The sequence below is a fragment of the Chelonia mydas genome, chromosome 3 (assembly GCF_015237465.2).
Source record: "Chelonia mydas isolate rCheMyd1 chromosome 3, rCheMyd1.pri.v2, whole genome shotgun sequence".
NCBI lineage: Eukaryota > Metazoa > Chordata > Testudines > Cheloniidae > Chelonia > Chelonia mydas.
In genome coordinates, this window is record NC_057851.1 from 97,016,855 (window position 1) to 97,040,154 (window position 23,300).

The 23,300-nt window shown below is 42.2% G+C and overlaps 1 long non-coding RNA gene across 1 annotated transcript; it reads left to right on the plus strand.

Moving 5' to 3' along the window:
• The first annotated feature begins 8,991 nt into the window (after positions 1-8,991).
• Positions 8,992-22,214, plus strand: LOC122464820. The gene is made up of 3 exons (XR_006289212.1): positions 8,992-9,113; positions 16,599-16,602; positions 22,202-22,214. It is a non-coding gene; the product is annotated as an uncharacterized LOC122464820 (long non-coding RNA).
• Positions 22,215-23,300: the final 1,086 nt, after the last annotated feature.

A 23,300-nucleotide genomic window follows, 5' to 3' on the forward strand; every position in this document is an offset into this window, starting at 1 on the left:
CTATTCAGCAGGATTTAAAAATGTCAGCAAGCATGAGGAATTATCTAGGCTATATACTGTGACTGCCACAAACTAAAGAGGAAATTCTCTTAGAACTGCAGTGCAGATTACTAGAGGCCATTCTGAACTCCCTACACCATAATTTTTCTTTTTTTCTTCCCCCCCTCTTACTTCCTGCTTTTCAACCAGTTTCTTCATGTTCTATTCTGTTTGAGAAGCACAAGAAAGAGAAGCCAAGGAGGCAGATACCCCAGAAGGTACAGTACATACTGCTTGACGTGCAATATTGTTTTTCACAGATAATTTTTTAGGAGAAATTCATTGCTAGATGCCATTTAGGAGGAGATTATTGGTCTGGAATGCTTTTATATTAAATGCAGAAAAATAGAACTGATGCAACCTTGAGGTTTCCCAGTTAAAATCTCAGTGCCAGGAAATGCAAAAGTTGAAATCCTGGTCCTATTGAAATCAATGGGAGTATTCCCATCAACCGTTAATAGGGCCATGATTACACCCAAGCTTCCAACAGTAACATTAACTAAGCCATGGCATGTTATGCACTTTATGGTATAAACATATATTATAAACATATAATATAAAAATATATTCAGATATACATTAAACCACAAAAACAGTAGAACACACTAAAGGTATGTCTACACTGGAATTAAATACTTACAGCTGGCTCGTGCCAGCTGACTCAGGCTCGCAAAGCTCAGACTAAGGGGCTGTTTAATAGCAGTGTAGATGTTCAGGCTTGGGCTGGCACCTGGGCTTTAGGACCCTGCAAGGTGGGAGGGTCCCAGAGCTTGGGGTGCAGCCTGAGCCCCAATGTCTACACCACAATTAAACAACCCCTTAGCCCGAGCCCTGCAAGCCTGAGTCAACTGGCACGGGTATCTAATCTCAGTGTAGACAAACCCTAAGAGCTGATTGCTTCCTCCCACAGGTAAACCCACAGGAGGGAGTTCTGGAAGAGGAAACAGCCACAAAGATCCCTTGCAGAGGTCCCCCTGCATTGTTCCACTAAGGAGTGGGGTTTGCCCCCCACACCATGAGCCACAGGACCCTTCACCAAAACCTGCAGACCCCAGAAAATCCATGGGAAACCTAGATCATCCTCATGGAGCCCTTGTATCTCCACAGGTGCTCTGGCCTGTTAGATCGCCATCCCCAACTGTTGACAGAGTGGCTTCAATGGAGTGACACTAAAATCATGGAATCCACAATTTTATTTATGCCCCAATTTTTATTTCTGTTTCTGATGTTAAATGAAGAGTTTCTGCTGTGTGTCTTTCAACACAATATTCACAACCCACCTCATACAAACTGACTCATTAGTAACCCCATGTACGTGTAAGCCCCTTGAATGGAATATCACTGACTGTGCAGTGACGGTACAAAGGAGACAGAGGAATAGAAAAGAACCACCGAGCATGAGGCCCAGAAGTGATATTTCACTTGCTTCACAACTTTATTTTTAAGTTGTTTTTTCTCCCCTAAGCAAAAGGAGCCAGATGTCAGTGAGGGTCATTGAAGACCATGTCAATGGCAAGTTTAAAGTTTCAAGCTTGTGCAATATCTTTGTTCCAAAAAGCAGGAAATATTTTGTTTTCCGCATTCTCATAATCTAAACTGCTGAAGAAATTTTGCTCAGACCTTCAAAAACATCATCTTTGGGTAAAGACCAAGTGTAGAAACTTGAGGGAGGGAACTTTTGCAAATATAGTTTTGCAAACATAACTAAAATGCTAAATATATAATAGATGTATGCTAATATATACATATATATACACACAGAGAGAGAAAAATCAATGTACATTATATAATGTACACACAAACCTAAGTTCTAAGTCCTTGTTTGGTAGTAAATCTGTTTGTTTATCCATATGTCTTGAGTTTCAAAAGGCTTATATTATTTATGTACTACAGATTTGCCAAGCTGATGTGTAATAATGGAATTTACAGACTCCAATTAATCAATCTATTTTAAGGATAGTATTTGGGGTATTACTCTCACAGTTGGGGAAAAAAGCATAAGATAAAAATGATTTGTAAGGAATGACTTTCCCCCCTCCCACACTCTCCAAGGCTCCATTTTTGTACACATTTGTGTGCGTTAATGCCTAAAAGTTCAGCTACAAGCTAGTTCAGGAGCAATCTTACATGGGCAGATGAAGTCACTGAGAGGCACAGGCACACCTTCTCCCCACCCACTACTTTGCAAATAGCTTAGAAGTTGTTATAATGTCCCCGGAAGAGCTATCTAAATTCTGATCCATCCTATGGACAGGATTTGTGGAGTCAATAAGTGTCATCACAGCGTCAGCACAGGCACTGTAACAGGGCTAGGTTGGGCTAGATTTCAACCTTGCAGTCCAGCCTGGAAAAGGGGGGCAGGATGTAGAGTCCTATTCCAGGAGCAGGGTAGGAACCAGGCTCTGGCTTTCATAGTCACTAACTGGTCAGTGCTTCTCCCCTTCCTTTAAGTGGAAAGCAAGTGGTGCCATTTCTGGCTCCAGTGCATTAGGAATCAGAGCCAAAACTCCGCCCACTCTGCATCCACCTGCAAGGAGGGGGAAGTAGCAGCTCAGCAGTAGCTGGTCTCCTCACCCATCCTGCACAGAATCTGGCAGTGGAGGTCACCCGCGGAGAGGACTAAGGCAGCACCTGACACATCTTGTGCACTCTTTGTGCAGCAGGGCTCACACCTGAGCCCACTATGACCCAATAAGATATCAATGGACGGCTGTTTGTTGTAACTGTTGTACACAGTTAGCATGAAAAAAAAACCCAAAAGGAAATGATGCAGAAAAACACTAATAATGGAAACTGTCAGACAGGAATGCCCAAGTGTATTTTATGCTAGTTACGGTCAGCGGCAAATGTAACTCAGACTTCCCTTACATTTGCTATCCGTTTGCAAACACTTTAACGGTATAAAGTCATTGTTTATATGTAACACATATCACAGACACAGGTTCTCCTGGACTTTCACACACACACACTGATTTTATATGCAAACTGCGTCAAGCGAAAATGTATATAAGGAACTCCAAATGCACATTCAAACTGTGATTGACTCACGGCTTATTGGTGTCTAATAGAAGTAAATGCATAGCAGTCATCTTAGCATTTCATTAAAAAGGAAATACAGGCTCTTCTGCACATTTGCATCCATGTGATTTAAGATTCATGCTAAGTGGGCTTTATTTCCATGATGAATCTCATTGTTAAAAAAAAAATAGCATTTTTCTTCTCCCTCAGAAAGAAGGTGGTAAAATGAATGATTATGTGTGATTTTTGCAAGTTAGGTCCTTTCACAGCAGTCTGTGGCTGATGAGGATTTCTTTGTAATTTTTGCTAATTATGTTTCTCCTATCAATTTTGGCTCCAGTTACAAGTGCAGAGAAAACCTGGATGGTGATCAGCTTTACTAAATAGGATAATTTATATTGCAACATGCTTTTCAATTTAAGCATTAACTAATTAAGTCCCCAAAGCCCCTTGAGCCCCATTTTATATGCGAGTAAACTGAGGCGCAGAAGAGTGAAGAGATTTTCACAAAGTCACATGGTGATTCAATGGCAGAGTCAGCAAAAGAGCCCAGGAGTTCCTGGTTCCTATGCCCTTGCTGAAACATGCCTCTTGAGGCAGATAAGAAAGTGCTTTTTTGACCTTTTTACAGGGCAGGACTAATGTTTTCAAAGCAAGACATAGCCTCCTTCCGACTTGCTGGCTTACAGTGAAGGCATTTTGCGCCTTCTCCTGCTCCCACTGAAGTCAATGACAAAACTCACCTCGACATTACTGGGAGCACGAGAAGGCCCTTTGCTCTTTTACACTGTTCACAAGAACGTTTACCTAGGGTTGCTGTTCTGAAGCGAGAGCACTTGAGTTTCAAAGGGGTGAGTGTCTGTGGCCAAGCCCATGGTCAATTAATAACCATTATATTTGCTTTATCTTTTTTCAAGCTATCACTTGCATTGTAAAAGCACAGTTATAATATCCTGTGGAAGTGGGAGGGGGCAACCCAGCAAAGGGAAGACGAACAATGGAGAAGGGAGGGAGAACAAAAAGAAACATGGAGGTTGGGGAAACAAGGATGGCAGATTACTGAGAAAAGAAGGGCAGGGTGAGAGAAAGAGCTGAAGGCAGGAAGATCTGAGGGGAATTAGTGTGAAGTATTGAATCCTGTAGCACAAATGGGGTTTGGAGTTCATGTTGGCTCAGATAAACATCCAAACATTCAGGTGCTTATACAAATCTTATGCAGACTTTGGAAACCTCCCCTATAAGGCCCGATCCTCCCTACATCTCAGAGCTCTCCTTTCTCCTCTCCCCTAACCACGCCCTATAATAGGCCCTTCTCCCCACATGCCAGGCCAGACCGCCCACCATATCTTATGTTGTCTCATCTGGAGTGAGGCCTCCTGAGCATTTGCTCCCTATGGTTTCTTTAGGAGCACACAACCAGGCTGCTTCCCCACCCCCCTTTGGGAGTGGGAAAAACAACCGGTAGGCAGGACAACTACCCACCAAATCTCTCATGAGGCATCTTCTGCCTGTCTTTTGCACTGGCAGGACATGGAAACACACTGAATTGTTGTGTGACTGCTGTTGCTGGCTCCAAACACTTTAAAGTGTTGCGGGATTAGGACATAGAGTGTATTTGGGTATTCTTAAATCCATGGCCGATAGCCTATTGAGAATCCCTGAAGAACCAGGAGAAGCTTTCATGGAAAATACAGGAAAAAAAATCTGGCTATTTGATGAAAACTCACAAATATAATTTCACAATTTAAACAGCTCTATTGGGGGTAGTGTAGGTTTGGAGATTTCAATTTTTATGGCATATTTTGGTGTTCATTTATCTCATTTTGGACAGCTCTGCTGCTGGTGTATGGGAGGTGCTCAAACCCCTCAAGTAGATTCAGTGGTAACTGAAGACAGTCAGCTCCTCACAGGAAGTACCACACGCTGTAGCTTGCAGCCTCAGGAATTTAAAGCATATGACTAGGTTTAGAAAGTAATCCAAGGCTCTTCCTAGACTAGGGTTGAGAAGGTGCATGGTTAGATAAGTGTAGACAAGGCACACTGGCTTCAACACACACTAAGCTGAGTTAAAATCTCAGCTAGGCTGCAGCATGGCCAGGTTAGCACATGTGAAAGGCAGTGTACCTTGCCTATACAACATTTTAAAAATATTAGCTAACAATGTTAGCGAACACTACCATTTTTTCAAACCTAGTCCAGACAAGGCCCAAAGCACATGACTCAACACTGGCACATCTTATGAACAGTTATAAAAGAGATGTTAACAGCCCACTGCTAGGGGTCTTGGGAGCAAAGGCGATCCCAGACCTTCTTACAGTAAAAGGGTGTGCTACATTCCTTTGCATCAGGGGCTGTGGAGCGCCATTTAAAGTGGTGGTGGTGGGGGGGGCCATAGCGCTGCCCTTCCTGCGTGACCCTCCACCATCTCTGCGGCACCCCTCTTCCCTCCACCAGCAGCCTGACCCCCCTGGCCCATGAGCCCCTACATGCACCCCCTCTCAGGGGCCTCAGCCCTCGAGGGAGCCCCCCTACTGTCTCCTCCCAGCAGCCCCTGCCTCCCTCGCCTTGCTCCTTACCTAACCCTTCACTGCTGATGAGACTCATCTGTGGGTCATGGGTCTGTCCCACTTCCTGGCTGTCCACTAGTGTTGAGAGGAGCTGCTGTAGTTTCAGCAGCTGACAGGTGCTGCACAGAGCAGGACCCCATTACTGTGGTGCATCCCCCGCTGTGACATATACGGTCACTCAGGTTTGGCCCAGCCACTCCTCTGTCACTCTGAGAGAGTGGCACTGAGACCTGGTGCACATGGTCACAGCTCCCCTCAGGTTTGGCCTGGCCACCCCTCAGTCACGACAGAGGGGTGGCCAGTGCAAATTGGAGTGAGTAGCCCCTCTTAAAAGTGGTGGGGTTATATGGTCTGGGTGGCTCCCCCAGCTCCACAGCCTATACTTTGCATAATAAAAACAGGGGTAGACAAAGGAGGGTGCTGACATGCAGAGCCACCCAGCAAGACTATAAATCCCATAGAGAAGCATACAGATAATGGGGGTTTCCGAAGGTTCAAGCTTAGAGGCTGGGACAAAACTACCATGTAGGCAGTCAGCAGAGAGAGTCTGCATTTCTTTGTGGAGGGTCCCTGGAGAGAAACAGAAGCAGAGAATTTTCTTGGAACCGGGTGCAGGAACCTTGACCAAAGCTTCTGCTAAAAGAGAGCTGCCTGCACATTGTTGTGTTCCTATCACTGTTCAAGGAAACAGGATGCATGAATTAATGAATTAACTAAGGACACCATGTGTCTCTATGTCACCATATCTCATACAAACAGAAACCATCCTGCAAGGCCCCACGTTTCAGCTACTTCTCAGCCAAAGAAGCATCAATAGAATCTCCTGAACGTCCAGCACATGGCATATGTTGGGAGTTATCTGTAAAATCACCCTTTGGCTGGACTCAGACATTTCACATGTATGTTGGAGTGCTGTGCTGCAGGGCTTGCTTTTCTAAGGTTCATGATCTGCACTACCACACCAGGCACCCATCTGAGCTAAAAAAAAAAGGACCATTTACCATGCTCATGACAGCGCCAGTATAGGGGCCTCTATTCACCAAGCTCTTATCTGAGATGGAAATAGTTGGTGTCATTCAAAATACTAAGTTAAAATCACAGACTTGACTTACTCACAGAGGTGAGGCTATTTTGAGTAAACCTGAGCTCCATGATTATCAAAAGCTGTGATGCCTACTTATTATGGCACATGTGTTGGTTAAGATCTTCTCTACCACATTTCACACATGAAAACAAACATAAGTTAAGGGGAGGAAACAGTTCAATTCTGTGAAATTGTGATTTCTAGGTTAAATGATTGGGTTAAAACAAAAAATAGGTGGGGAGGATCACTATGCCTATGGCATGTAAAACCACACATAAAAACTCTGGATTTTGCGGGGGAGGTGTAAGGGAACAACGTTAATCCTAACTGTTGCTTGTTTAACTGGACTGTTTGTTTAAATTGCCATCTCTTCTAACATGGTTATTTCCGTAGATATGCTGCATCTGGACATGGCTGCAGACTGACTGCTTGTAGGCCAAGATCACACATTCCCCTACCGAACCACTGGCCTGCAAGCATGACCTGGAAAACCTCCTGAGAATTTAAAGTGATAGATCACAATTTTAACACAGTTTTCAATACACCACACAAGTCATAGGAGTTCCTTGAATTAATTCCTGTTTGAACAAGAACATTTCTTTTAGAAAAACATCCAATTTTGATTTAAAAGTTTCGCTGACAAAGAATCAAGCACAACTCTTGGTAAATTGTTCCAATGGTTAATTACTCTCACTGTTTAAAAACTGTGCCTTGTTTCTAGTCTAAATATGTCTAGCATCAACTTCCAGACATTGGATCTTGTTATACCTTTGTCTGTTAAAGATCCCTTTATTATCAAATTTCTATTCCCCATGTAGTTGCTTATAGATTGTGATCAAGTCATCTCTCAAACGCTCTTTGATAAGGTAAATAGATTGAGCTCCTGGAGTCTCTCACTATAAGGCATATTTTCCAATCCTTTAATCATGCTTGTGCCTCTTTTCTGAACCTCTCCAGTTTTTAAACATCCTTCTTGAATTATGGACACCAGAACTGGACTCAGTATTGTGCTAGCGGTCACACTAGCATCGAATACAGAGGTAATATAATCTCTCTACCCCTACTGGAGAGTCTCCTGTTTATACATCAACAGATCACATTAACTCTTTTGGCCACAGCATTGCACTGGGAACTCATATTCAGCTGATTATCCACCATAACCCCCCAAGTCTTTTTCAGAGTCAATACTTCCCAGGATAGCATCCCCCATCCTGTTGTGACACTGGCAGACCCAGGTCACACCAGCGTATATTCAGGCCAATTCACTTGTGTATTAGGACAGATTAAAGTGATTGGTGAAGGTAGAAGAGTGTATTTGGTGTTTAGACTTCATTGTTACTTGCATTGTTTTCACTTATCTATATCCTGTTATAATGTAGCAGCAAACATTTACAGTATATAACCCATGAAAGAAGCCTTGTGGGATGCTAATAAAGGACTTTAACAGAAAAGTGCTAATTTCAAAGCAAGAGCCATTGTGTGTGATGACTGGAGGTCAAAGATTCAAAGTGCATTCCTCACTCACCATCATCAAAGGGAAAGCTCATGTGGGTAGAGACACTGTCAGCTTGTTTTCTGTCAGAAAAAGTTATATATATGGATTCAAGGAAAGATCCTGCACCTGGGGACTGTTTGAACTCTTACAAGAAAGTGTACCAGATGCAAAGCAGAGAGCCCCAGAGACAATCTGGGTACCCTGAAAAGACTTTTGGGAAGCTGGCAGTTTATTACATCACTGCCACCATTTTGAGTTACAAAATGTAACTCACCTGTGCATATATTTTACCTGCTTTAACCTCTCAATAACTCCCATTTCCTTTTCTTAGCTAATAAACTTTTAGTTCCTTTACTATAGAATTGGCTACCAGCATTGTCTTTGGTGTAAGATTCAGAGTATCAATTGACCAAGTGACTGGTCTCTTGGGACTGGAAGCAACCTGATGTAGTGTGATTTTTGGTTTAAGTGACCATTTATCACTAAGTCTGGTTTGTCTGGGTGGCAAGATAGACTGGAGCGTCTAAGGGGATTGTCTATGCCTCCATGGTAAGACTGGGATAGTGATCCAGAAATTCACATTTGTTACAAGCGTGGTGAAATCTAATAATAGACCACACCACCAGTTTGGGGTGTCTCCCCTGTTTTCTGTCAGTCTGCCCTTAGGTAGGCATTCACAATTGTGAGCCACTCCAGACAGCATGACGCCTGTAAGTTTATCTTTGTTCCTAGGTGTCTGACTTTACATTTGGCCATATTGAAATGCATGTTGTTTGCTTGTGTCCATGTTACCAAGTGATCCAGAATGCTCTGTATCAGTGACCTGTCCTCTTCTTTATTTACCACTTCCCTAATCTTTGTCACCTGCAAAATTTATCAGTAATGTTTTTATGTTTTCTTTCAGGTCATTGTAACAAATGCTAAACAATGTAGGGCCAAGAGCTCATTCCTGGAGGACCCCACTAGAAATACACCCACTCAGTGATGATTCTCTATTTAGAATTACATTTTGAGACATGCCAGTTACCCAGTTTTTAATCCATTAATGTGTGCTATGTTGATTTTGTATCATTTTAATTTCTTAATCAAAATGTCATTCAGTGCCAAGTCAAAAGCCTTACAAAAGTCTAAATATATTACATCAACACTATTATCTTTATCAACTAAATTTGTAATCTCATCAAAAAAGATATCAAATAAATTTACTATTTCCATAAATCCACAGGGACCAACATTAGTTACATTACCCTCCTTTAATTCTTTATTAATTAAGTCCTGTACCAGCCATTCCATTATTTTGCCTATGATTGATGTCAGGCTGACAGACCCATAATTATCCTGGTCATCCCATTTGTCTGATACTGTTTTAAAACGTGGTAAGATATGATTGTGACATTCCCCATGGCGGAATCTGGACTGTGGAACAACTGTGACCCCTTTAACTGTCCTGCCCAGGCTGTCTCCTACACTGCTATGCTAGTGAACAGCAAACCCCTCCAGGCTCTGTTCACTCAGCCATCATCATGCAGAGGAAGATTCAGCGAAGTACATGAATACTCTCCTCAGCCACTTATGAACTGTATACAGGAAGACACCAACAAATCCCCTCCAGCCCCAGCCTTTCACCCAAGACCTTCTTGATCAGAGCAAGCTCACTAATTAGTTCACCATTCCATCAAAGGGCAGTGGACATGTAGCATCCTTTGTAACCTGAGTAAATTCCCCAAATACTTCAGCCAAAATCACATTGGCTTAGACTAAACATAAAACACATTTATTAACTATAGAAAGATAGATTTTAAGTGATATATAAGTAGTTTTGGCATAGGAGCGCAGAATTGGTTACAAAAAAAAATTAAAGATAAAAATCAGTCTAATTCCTAAACTTTATCAAGCTAAGTCAAATTTGAAGGAATAAAGTTTCTCTTATCCAAAACCTACAGCAGTCTGTGCTAACTGGAAAGCTTCTCTGAAATGTTTCTTTGTTTTTCAAATGATCTTTCTGCCTTCAGTGTAGTGTGGGAGGAGAGATGAAGAGGTGATGTCATTGTCCCTTATTTTATACTCCCATCCAGGTGCTGGAAAGATGCTGTGTCATGGGGGTTAGGCAGCTCCTTGGTGAACGTGCTCAAGCAACTGTCTTTCATGTGAATTGCAAATTCTTGTTCACACCTTTTGTCTATGTGAGGCTTGGCATGTAAGGCTTCTGTGTTTGCAGTTTCTTTGTCATTTCTGAGGGGCTAGTCTGTAGGCGTTTCCCAGACTCACAATATGTTTTGGTAACAAACATATAGCAAAATCTCATAACTTCATATACGATGATGATACATAATTTTCAACAGGACAGGAATGGTCAACAGACTATGACTTTTCCAATGATACCTCACAAGGCCTTCTTTGTACAAAGTATATCATAACCATATACAAGTGATGAATATGGGGGTTTTGGGGTGCTATTTTGAGGTACAATGCATCATTATAATTAACACAATTTTTCTATCGGTTCAATTATAGATTTATAAAATGAAGTTATGATATGACTGTAACTGAATTTGAACTCGGGACCTTGGAAATACAAAGCACACGCATAAAGTACGAGACTTCAGTCTGTGGAACTCTAAGTTCCTTCTCTAAATGGAGAGGTATTTTAGGCCTCCATGGGGCTACATTGTTTTGCTACTAGGAAATAAAACACATTGAGAATTAAATAATAAAATAATAATAATAATAACAAATAGACTAAATTAAACATATCAACATTCAAGCGCCATCAAGGCTTGTTCACAAAGGGATGAGTGGATATCTAGGATCTGGAGCTGAGATAACAGTGAGGACTGTGCAGTGGAGGTTGATGGGGAGGATAGCAGAAAATTGAGAGTGCTGCCACGTGATTATGAGGGCAGCTTTAATTTTGGCTTCCCCTTCAGTGCCACTCAGAGGAGGCACTGCATGTGGGCCACAGTAGTAAATCCAACATAGGCATCTTCCCCTGGCTCTTCTGCTGATTGGCACCTTTCTGCACAGGGGAAAGTGCTAGCTGTTATTGTCCTTTAGATTAGGAGAATGAGGTCACAAACCAACACTCAAGTGGACAGCCAATTATTTTACGTGAAAAGCATAGAACCATAGAAACGTAGGGCTGCGAGGGACCTTGAGAGGTCATGTTACTGGGCAGGTCTTCTCCCCCACTCCAAAACAGGCATTGCCACATCCACTCTTTCACAAGGAGGTTAGCAAAAAAACAGGAAAACAGTCTTAACTCATTCCTTAGCCTCAGGGCCAGTCCTCCAGGAGTCTCTAGCATTCCTGCTCCTGGCAGTTTCCCAGTTCTAGTCAGCTCTGTTCCCTTCCTGCTGCTTCCCTGAGCCCTGGCCCCTTGTTCCAGGCACTCACCATAGGCGCTGGCTCCACTCAAGCATGGGCCTTTCCACCCCACGGCACAGACAGTCTCAGTCCATCCCCAAATGCCTATCAGCAGCCCTTTATAGGCTCAGGTGCAGTCCAGCCCTCTTTAATTGGCTGTATTGGGCTCACTTGCTCTGGTCCAGGGGAGCTGGACTTAATCCATCCACAGGGACCAGCTACCCTGTGACAGGTTATTTAGTCTATCTCCCTGCACTGAGGCAGGACCAGGTATACCTCGACTATCCTTGACGGATGTTTGTCTAATCCAGGGGTTCCCAAACTGTGGGTCACAGAAAGGTACCAGGCTGTGTGTCACGTGACATTGAAAACCTACGGAGAGATGGGTGGGCCAAACCTGACTGTTGCTGCATGGTGCCCACAGCTGTAGGTAGTTCACACGCAGTTTCAGTTAGTTCCCTAAATATCCTTGGCTGAATTTCATCAGGCCCTGCTAACTTGAATACATCTCACTTATCTAAATATTCTTCAATCTGTTCTTTCCCAATTCTGGCTTGTGTTCTTTCCCCTTTGTTGTTACTATTAATTGTGTTATATCTGGTCACAATTAACCTTTTTAGTGAGGACTGAAGAAAAATAGGCATTAAACACCTTCATGATGTGCTCCATTATTAGCTCTCCTGCCCTGCTAAATAGTGGTCCTACACTTTCCCTCATCTTTACTGACTTATCTTACACTTCATGACCCGCAAACCTCCGTGATACGATCTTTTTCTGGTGAGGAAGGTTGGATGTGACTCCCATTGGAGCCCATCAATGCCACTCCTTCCACTAGCCAGAAGGGGTTGCTAGGGAGTGGCAGAAGGACACTGTCTCTATGGCCTGGGTATGCTGTTCTGTACAGTGCTGTCTCTGCCCTTGCCAGTTTTGGAAACTTGCAGTGTGTTTAGGATGCAGATTAGAATACCTTGAGTGGGAGAATGCTGGGCTTCCCAGAGACTCCTAAACTGCTTCCCTGACCTTCTTCTTATTTCTGGTATTCTGAGCTCTGGTTGGGAGGCAAAAATAAAAAACAAATATTCTTTTTTCTTTTCATTTTCATTCATTACATTAACATGCAGAAAGGGAAGAATTACACAGAGATAGAAGCTACAGCATGTTGTGTTTGTGAATCTGCTAGAAGCCTACATTTGCCTAAGAATACAAATGTTACTCCGCTTTCTTGAAAAAACTTGCTGTACCTGACAGTGGCAGATGGTGGATGATGCATCTGACAAGTTTTGCCCAGCTCTGAGATGCTGCTTATACAGTTTCTCTGTCAGTTTCCTCAAAGGGGCATGGGGGATTCAGCGCAATTGCAATAAGATGCCATTTTTAGAGCCGTAAACCTGTCGTCATTTTCATTTTAAAAAGTGGAGGCTAGATCCTCAGCTGGTGTAAGTCAGTGTAGCTGCATTGATCTCAGTAGAGCTAGAACAATTTATACAAGTTGAGGATTTGTCCCTAAGGCAAAAGAATATGCTGTGCATGAAATACATGAACATTTATTCTTCTGATTAATCCAAATATCTTGAGGCTGGGAAAGATCCTTTATATAGAAACAATCAAGAGAAATAAAATAAGTAAATGTACCCTTTCGCTCTCCACAGACAGCTAAGGGACCAGGTGGAAAAAGTAATCAGCTGTTCATTAAAACACTTCATTTAGCACCAGAACTGGATTTACTGAGCCTTTACCAATACAGTTACGTCAGAGTCAAAGACAGAGTCCCAGGTTTCTTCCCCTGAACAGCTGACTAAGTAATTGCAGCACCAATGTGACACTGGAAATCAGATGCATTTTTTAAAAAGTCAGCGATTTAAAAACCCACATGAATAAATAACCCATGTGTTGCTTAAATGTTTTATGACACAGATCCCCAAAATCAATTTAAAAAGCTTTCACTGTCTGTTTTGATTAAAAACAAATCATAACAAAACTCTGTCCGAGAACTGCATGGCTCTGGGGATTTTCCATGGGCTATGTAGCTTTCTAGTGCTGGGTCACTGGTTCAATGTGGATCAGGTTAGTAGGGACTAGAATTTTTACCAGTGGGTGGCATATAAAATGAGTTGATGATTTTGGTCCATTTCCTGTTGGACAAGTATCTGCATCTTAATTGTACTAACTGGCAGTCTGGGCACAGAGTGAAAGTGGAGACTGAACTATATTAACTATGTGGAGACTGAACCTTCTTTATGGCAATGACCCACAGATTCACCTCATTTACCCTCTTGACCTATGTTCCTCTATTCAATCCTTTATTTCAGGCTGTGTCTCTGACATTTCCCTTCTGGATGTCTTGCTATTAACTTAAACTTAACATGGGCAAACCAAAACGGCTATCTTTCTTTTAAAATGCTCCCTACTTCCTCCAGGGGGGAGCCTAGGGTTTATCTCAACCAGTCAACATAGGTTAAAACTACAAGAGTTTTTTTTCCACTAGGATTTTAACACAGGTTAGTTAACACAGATTAAAAATACACCTTCTTCCAAGTGCAGGCCCAGCTTCCCTGTAACTGCCACCCTACTCTATCACTCCAGCCAGCTGCCGGGCTTCCACCTTTGACCCCTATCCCTCTTGTCCTGCACTTGCAGGCTGTGTCCACATGTTGCTTTTCCTTTCTCCATAACATTCCTAAAATCCACCTATTTCTTTCGGTCTAGACAGCCAGCACTCTTTTCCAGTCCCTCATCTTAATTATTGTCAACTCATTCACTCCATTATTCTTGACATTCATATAGCCCCTACCAATCCACAAAAACGCAGTTACTATGGTCATCTCCTTACCTATCACTCTGGCTATATTACCCCTCTCCAAATCCCACCACAGGCTCCATGTTTCACCACATCAAGTTGTCCAAGCTTCTTTTTATTACCTTCAAGCCCCTTGACAACCATGTTCCTCCCTACCTGTCTTGTCTAGCTCATTTCCCACCCACCCCCAGTCCCTCTGCTCCATCAGCAATGCCAGTGGCATTGGGTTGCCAGGTGTCCAGCTTTCAACCAAACACCGGGCTGAAAAGGGACCCTCCCCAGCCAGGTGAAAATGAGTGAGTGAGTGAGGGAGGTGTGTAAAGTACATTTACAGTGGCGTGGAGAGTACATACAGTACACAAACCCTCGCATGAGTATAAATAGCAGTGTATATTGCTTAGGTGAGTAGAATAAAGACATGACTAAATCCTGTGGGTATGTACTCTACATTGCTCTCTACACTGCTATTTTTACCTGTGTAGTGTCCTACTGCTTCCTCACTGCCAGAATCTTTCCCACCTGCAGGGAAAGGCTCCAGCAGAGGGGAAAGACACCTGTAGCTCCTGCTTCAGAGTCTTTCCCCATTGGAGGGAAACACTCAGGTAGTGGGGAAAGGCTCCTGTAGCTCCTCACTGCTGGAGCTTTCCCTGGTGCCTCTCCCCACACCCCACCTGAGCCTTTCACTGATGTGTGTAGCTACACACTGTAGTTTGGACCCACCCTGCTTTTCACTGCAGAGTGTAGCTACACAGACCCTACACCCTGCCACCACTGGTATCCAGTGCAGAGGTACCCAAAATGACATCTCCTTCATCTCTCCTATCACTGGATTACTAGTTTTGCTATCACTGGCAGTAATTTATTGATATGAATGGCAGTAGACCTTTAAGGGGGAAAAAAGACTCTTTGGATGGCTAGAGGAGCAAATATATCTGATTGCAGAAAGTTTGATCAAATTCATCATCATCATATGTTCTTATTTAGACACGCACATAACCAAGTGATCACATACACTGAGTAATTGTTTAGATTGTACCTCCTGTGCACGGATTTATTGGACTGACAGATTTTCATGTAGCAGAGCTTAGTAAATATCATTAGCAGGATAGCATGGTTATAATAAGCTATCTAAGTGTGTGCTCACAGGCTTTGTTTCCCCTTTCCTCTCATGTTCTTATTGTCCAGCTGAGGGGAAGGAGAAAACCACAAGAGGAAGTTAAATCTCGTATATATGAAGAACAATCTGCACCCAATTAGTATGAGGTGTGACAACCAATACAGATCACTCTCTGCCACACTGAACTGAAAACAATGTATCATCTAGTCTTCAGGGAGGGATGGGATTGCTAACTATGGGACAGATCCATCTCCCATTGAAGTCAATGGATTCTCATTTACTTCAGTGGACATTGGACCAGACCATAAAAAAGGCTGTAAAAAGTTGTGATTTTTTTGGTTCAAAATTTGTGGTCACAATTTGTTAAAGTTGAGGTTTTGGTGAGGTCAGTTTAAGTACCATAAAAAAAACTATTTGACCCTGTGCACTAGATGGCAATGCCACTCACACTAATTTGGCTCAGCTGCCCCTCTGTCATGACCGGGGCGGCGGCTGGCCGAAATCTGATGACTAGCAGTGTGACCTGGCACACAGGATCACGTACCTCAAATTTGCAGTATCTGTAAAAAATGGCAGCGTGTGTTGAAAGATGCGGTTTCCAGAACAAAAATCATGGCATACAATTTTCTTACAAGCCTTAGCCATAAATGTCCAGCCTTGACAAGCTGTATTTTGCAAACAGCTCTGCAGAAATGATATTGTGCCATCAATGGGAATTAAGCATCTAAATACTTTTGAGGATTAGGGCTTCCCTCACTGGGATGAAAAGAAACTTCCTGGGGGTTTCTTGTTCACAGCAGGGTTTCTTGAACCTTCCTTGGAAGCAGCAAGTACCAGCTACTGACACACAGGATACTGGGCTTGGCGGAACATGGGTTTGATTCTGGAACAGACAAGCCCTATTTCCCTAGGTCACAACCACTTATCTTACAGCTATGTGGTGGGGTGTTCTGGTGCGGTGTGGAGTTACTTTAATGACAAATTAGGTAGAAGAGAAAGGGGATAATTACTCTAATTTAATCCCAGCAGGCCAGGTGAGGCTGATTAAAAGAAGCAGAGTTTGAGGCCATCCAGCATATTCCAAACCCAGAGAAAAACAGCTTCGTGGCTTGAGTGAGGAAAGTTTTTAAACACTGGAAGCTTCAGGCAGCTGAACCTGACTGCTGGGGGACTTGAATGTGACGCTGGAGTTTGTTGTTCTTTTTCTTTGGAATGTACACATCCTTGTCCAACTTTGGAGAGCGCAAATAAAGCATGAATCTCTCTCACGAGAGAGAAAAGCACCTGTGATTTTCGTTTTTCTGTGAACCAGTCCCCTATGACAAAGTAAAAAGCTGTTTTTATGAGCATTTATAGCATCTCAGAACTATTTAAGGAAGCAAAAATAATGTGAGACTGGGTCTTCTTGTACAATTTCAGTTCTTGGATGGTGGAAATCTCACAGACAAATCTGGTGTTATTTTAGTACCATATGATTCTGAGGCATTAGCAAATCTAGTAAAACAACAACAACAAAGAAGTTCAAATATGGAGCTATTTGATTTATTCTAGTTTATCCAAACGCTGCTATTTGGGTTTCTGAGGAACCTGGATATACAGCCCTAGTAAAGGCTCTGCAGTCTGATGGGCATAAGTGGTTTGTTCCAGTACTGATTGGGCTACAAATGTTTCACAACCTGTCCATTTAGTTCTTTGCATTTCAACAACAAAGGCACTGTAATAGCTAATGACTCCCTGCCACCAAAGAAAGAAAGAACAGACAGAGCCATCAGATCTGACTCAGGCACGAGGTTGAATTCAGCTTTGATCAGTGCTTTCTTGACATTTTGCTGCATGTCACTCTGCCTGACATCAACACATATCACAACATTAATCCATAAATAATACCAGTGATGCATGAAGGTTCTAAAAGCCATAAAAGTCTGGTAGCTTGGAGAGTGCTGGTAAAAAAAAGAGAAGTATTGATTTACTTGGATTTTATTCTACAGAACTAAAACCAGGTGTGGGAAGTCTCCTGGGTCCTGCTGCTCTCCACACTGCTTCCTGTCAGCATGGCTCACTTCCCCTTCAGTCCCCCATTGAAGGGAGGAGGCTCCATGCCATAAGGGAGCTATATTTAGGAGTTAATACAGCCTGAACAGGCAGAGATGGGCATCCCTCACACTACTGCCTCCCACCAACTCCCCACTTGGAGAGGCTGAAGACCCATAGAGTTCGGAGAAGGCAAGACCAATGACATGGGAGATGCTGCTTCATCTACCTCTCCATTTAGGCAGGGTATTATCTCGTATCAGCTTACTTGTACATGGTTACCACTTTCTAAAATTTCCACCTATTGCTCCAAGGTTTCTTGGTACAATATGTCTTCTCTTCAAACTGAAAATCTATGGTTTTGTGATTTAAACCCACAAAATCAAGACATTCTGATGTAAGGTTGGCTTGCTTTTAGTTCATCCTGTTCTTCACCCCATCTGTTCTTAAGCCTCTATTCCTCTTTCCCACCCTTATTTCTGACTCCTGAGCATGTTTTTTATACAATGGGGTCTTTGCCTGCAATTGTAATGGGACATACAGTTACTTATTTCATGAATGAGTTAACCAGGACAAAGGTATAAAAATATTTCAAACACTACCTGTAGTTAATTAACAGATAGCTTCACACAAGAGAAAGTCATCAGGAATTTATTCTGTCCTAATGCCTTCACATGCGTGTAGAGATAGAGATGGCATAGGCAGTAAGGGGTACACAGGATACAGACTAAAGAAGTGATGGAGAGAAATAGAAAACCAGGAGAGATGAAAGGAAAAGGAACAAAGTAGCGAAGCAATTTGATCTCTGAATGTCCTGACTTCTGTGGGTTTAAATCTCAACCTTTAACATTTCATTAAAAGGTGACCTGCCATGCAGATAAACAAAATGTCATCAGCTTTAGAAATATTTGTTGAATAGTCCCATGAGAACCATCTGTACCATGACTTTTATCTTTTGGGATAGGGGATTTTTCAAATGAGACTTCAGAAGGGACGCAAACAATGCAAGAATCATATTCCTGTCCTAAAAAACTGCGCCTATTATTGCTACAAGTATTACCTAAGATTCCTATAACTGAAAGCAGTTCATTTTTTTTTCTTTTCTTTCCTTTTTGTCAGTTTGTGCATTTGACAGAACGTTTATTCTTTTGTTGATGACCAGTTGTATTGCCTGTCTACCATAATAATAGCATTCATGTTCTCCTCTGGGGGGTGGCCTGTGTATGTTCTTCCCCGGTGTACCCAAAAGCTGTCTACCCATAATAGCAGCAGCAAAGCTGAAAGTGAAGAGGCAGCAGGTATGGAGAGGGAGGGAATGGAGTGCAGGCCTGCCCTCAGGCACACCCAGAAGTCTCTTATGAACATCAGCAAGGAAACAGAACTATCCCCTCCATTTTTTAAAGAGTTTTTAAAAGTCAGACCCTGAGAATCAGGGAGCTGTAAAACTATCACTGCTTTCCATCCAGCGTCCAACCCCCACCACCAAGAGGAGTTGTGGCACAGCAGAGAATGAAGTCCAGTATCGCTGCTTGGATGTCACCCTACCACCATGTCTCACCCCAGCTACGAAAGAAAATATTCCAGAGGAAAACAGAGGAAGAAGAAAGGCTCACCTATTATTTCATGCATCATCTTTAATAAAAAGTTCTTTCTAGTGCAGACATTAATTTCAGTGGCAGATTGCTCTAAAACTCATTGTCTGTATTGCATACAGAGGACATCAATTTGCGGCACCATGATAGATCATTGAACACCCATGTAATGGGCATATTGGAAAGCTATCTAACAACTCTGGCACTATGTGAAGGAACCAAAAAGCCTGATATTTTTCAGCATAAGATTATTTAAAATGTTTTCTCACAGCCAAATAAAGCAGCTCACAGAGTTGCTCATTATAATTCTTTGTTTCAGCCTCTTTGCCATCTCAGTATTGTCAACGACAAGCATTCAAAAATCATGAGTCATGCCCCCCAAAATCATGAGATTAAAAAAATCTCTGTATTTTTAAAAAGGAATAAACTTTGTTTGCTTTTTATTTGCCCTCTGGTTTTTGATCCTTTAGGGATTCACTTGAGTCACATTTTCAAGTTTTTCTGTGTAACCATGGGGGCTAGAAACTTACATTTTTTAAAAATGAAAGCTGAGATTGTCACATAAACACATAGTTCCTGGAGCTGACACTTTAAGAAAAATATGATGAGAGTTGGCAACACTCTGACATCTTAACTTTTTATTTCCATTTTCCCTTCCTATCTGTTGGGCTTTGTTCTTTCAGACATTTGGGTTCTGAAATATCTTAACTGACAACTCTGACCATTATTTTCTCTCTAATGGTACTAAACAATAGCCCTCCTGTCTGGTTTTTGCAGTATGTCTCCTCCCTCCGCCCTGTCCCCCAAATTCTCCATTATACACTGACACATTTTTATACTGTATTTCCACACTTGCAAACTGATGGGTATGTTTACACTGCAAATGAAGCGCTTTATTCTAGCTAGCATGGGTAACGATAGCAGTGAAGACGTGGTGGCACTGGCTTAACATGGGCAAGCAACACAAGTCTTCCGCACTGACTAGCCTGCACTGAAGTCCATGTCATCACTTCTTCACCTCTATAGTTACCCATGCTTGCTAGAGTAAAGGTAGCATGAGTATGTCTATCCTTGCTATAATCATTTGCTGTATAGATGTGCCCTAACACAACTAAAACTCCCACTGACATCAATCGGAATTTGGCCTGTGTGAGGTATAGGATGACAGTTACCTCAATGTCTTCATACTTTTTTCATTCATTGAGCTTGTTTAACAGGTTTTAATATACTATGACAGCGTTTCCCAAACTTTTTTGGCCACGGAACACTTTTTAGCCTATTACGGAACACTTATTATTTTGTAGTTGTTTGGTTTTCAAATAAAAAATTGCATTATTTATGCTCAAATATATTTTATTTTATAAAACAAAGCAAAAATACAAATTTAAAATAACTTGAACGAACAATTTCAAACTGGAAAGCCTGTATAAAGTAGTCCAAAAATCAAGTGCAAGAGTCAAAATTAAATTCTAGATTCTTTCACGGAACACCTATTCACACTGTGTGGAACACCAGTGTTCCGCAGAACACAGTTTGGGAAATGCTGTACTATGAAATAACTAGACCTTACTGAGGGAAAACGTATTTTGACTTCAATTGGATTTTTTCTTGACTGAGGGCTGCAGGATTTAACCTGTTAGTAGCATCTCTGGAAACTCTAAACAGCAGTCCTAGCTGTTCTGCTCCCTTTACAGCCCTTTGTAGCATTTCTTACTCTTTGAAGAACAGGCAGCTTAATGTAGTAAGACACCAGGCTAGATTCTGCAAGATGTGCATTAGCAGGAGGGCATTTTGAGAAAGACTTCAAAAGAAGCTGTTTTCCTGCATCTCTGTATCATTAGACACAGTTAAGAGAATGACAGGTTTCAGAGTAGCAGCTGTGTTAGTCTGTATTCGCAAAAAGAAAAGGAGTACTTGTGGCACCTTAGAGACTAAGGTGCCACAAGTACTCCTTTTCTAGTTAAGAGAATATTTCTCTGCTGGCATATTTTGAAATAGAGCTCCTGGCTTTCTGTGGAACAGTTAGAGGTGTCCTCTTTGATCAGCCCCACCTCCTCACAGGTTCAAATTGTGAACTTAAACTTGTTACAAAATTATATATATATTGTGAACTTAAATATGTTACAAAATTATATATATATATGTAGTATATATAATAATTTTGCATATATAATTTGTAATTGCAGATATATATATGTGTGTGTGTGAAATCAAAGGATTTTTAATATTAGAAACATTCCATTGAGACTTCTATCCCTGCATGTGTTTTTAAGAAACATTTAGGATTAAGTATTGCCTAAGAAAATTGTCCATCTCACCATTCTGTAAAATGCCCTTTGTGGACTTTCTTCCCAGGAGGAATCAAGTTCCATATTTATTTAGAAATATAATGTATAACTCAGTTAGTCATTCTCTCTTATGACTGTTCTTTTCATTCACATATTTCTAAAGAACCCAAACAAATTCATTCCCCCGTGATGAGCCAGGTGTTTGGGGCAGGAGTCGGCAGCAGGAGAGAAGGAGGAAGGTACCCTCTCTATTGTCTTTCTAATGCACCCACCATAAAGTGCATTAGAAAGAATAGATAGGGTACCATGCCCAACCATGACAAGCTAACATGTGGTTAGGGTGACACACGTGTCTACACTAGCTGCTAACATGTTTTTAAACAGCACTTAATTGAACTGTGTAAAACAACTCTTTCCTAGTCTAAAAAAGCCTTTGAGAGAAAATTTCACCTGATGAGACAGGAGGTTGAGGAATTAGGGCATTTGCTTTATGTTGCTAACATGGACAAAAATGCACAGAAACAAGTTGTCAAGGCAACCAATTAATCTGCCTTGCTTCTTTGAGGCACCATATAAAAAGTAATACAGAATTATAAGAATCTCCAAGAGTGGAACATGTCAATCAAATTCTGGAGTAGGTTCATACCTGCCAATATGCTCTGACTGAAAACAAGGAGATTGCAAGTTTGCAAAAATTGTCACATATCTGCATAAATTCAGGCACAAACTAACCAGCCTTCCCATTTTAAAGTTATGTTGTAACAAATTGCAACATGGTGAGATACCTGCATGCATTTGTGGGTAGCCTAGAATGTTTAAATAGGTGCTATGTACAGTATATAACCCAATAAATAAAAAGCTACCATGCCATATTTCCGATATTGCTCATAGTCTCTGATTGCGACTTGTCAGAAGAAGATGAGGGAGGGATGTAGGCCCAGACCCTCAAAGGTATTTAGGCACATAACTCCCTTCAAAATCAATACCTAAATACCTTTGAGGACCTAGGCCATGTATAAAATACATCTCCAGCTTTTCTCCAAGCCCTAAAATTCTAATTAATTAATGCTGTCTCCCCTGTCCCATATCTGCCCATCCCTCTGCCCAACAATTAAGTATACGTCCCCCAACACCCACATCAACTTTGCCCCTCTAGCCCCAACATCAATTCTGCGGCCCCCTCCCAGCCACACATCTGCCTCTTGATCCCCAGTGCACCTCTACTCCTCCTGCAGCTGTGGGGTCTCTTCACCTCCTCTCCCCCAGGCCTGGAGGGGCAACTGCAATGGTATTTTCTTCTCCCCCTTCCCAGGTCTGGTGTTTCAGGGAGGAGTGGGAGGATGGAGCAGACTGCCCCATTGTTCACAGGAGGGGAGGAAGGAAGAGGGATCAGAGCTGACTTAAGTTGCTGGACTGTTTCTGCTTCCTCATCCCCTCCCTACCCTAACTCTGTTAGGGCTCCTGAAGGGAGAGCTGCACCTGCCTCCTTCCGCAGCCCTGATTGGCTGCTCTTCCCCAAAGGTGGGAAATTGGAGAAGGCAGCCAATCAGGGCAGATTTTCCCTTGGGCAGCGCTGAAAAAAATTGCATGAAGCCTGGAAATTTTACCTTCATAGCAAAACTGGCTCTAGCAGGGACTAAAATTGTCTTGAGAAGTGGAAGTGCTGAGCATGGAAGAAGGAATACAGGCTTCTGAGGGGAGGGGCTAATCCAGGTTTGCCTCGAAGTGGTAAGAGTCTAGGGCCTAGTCTATACTTAAAACTTTGGCCAACATAGCTACACCACTTAAGGGAATGAAAAATCAACACCCAAGTGCCATAGCTATGCTAACCCAACCCTCAGTTTTGACACAGCCAAGTTGATAGAAGAATGCGTCTATCAACTTAGCTACCATTGCTCAGAGGTGGTTT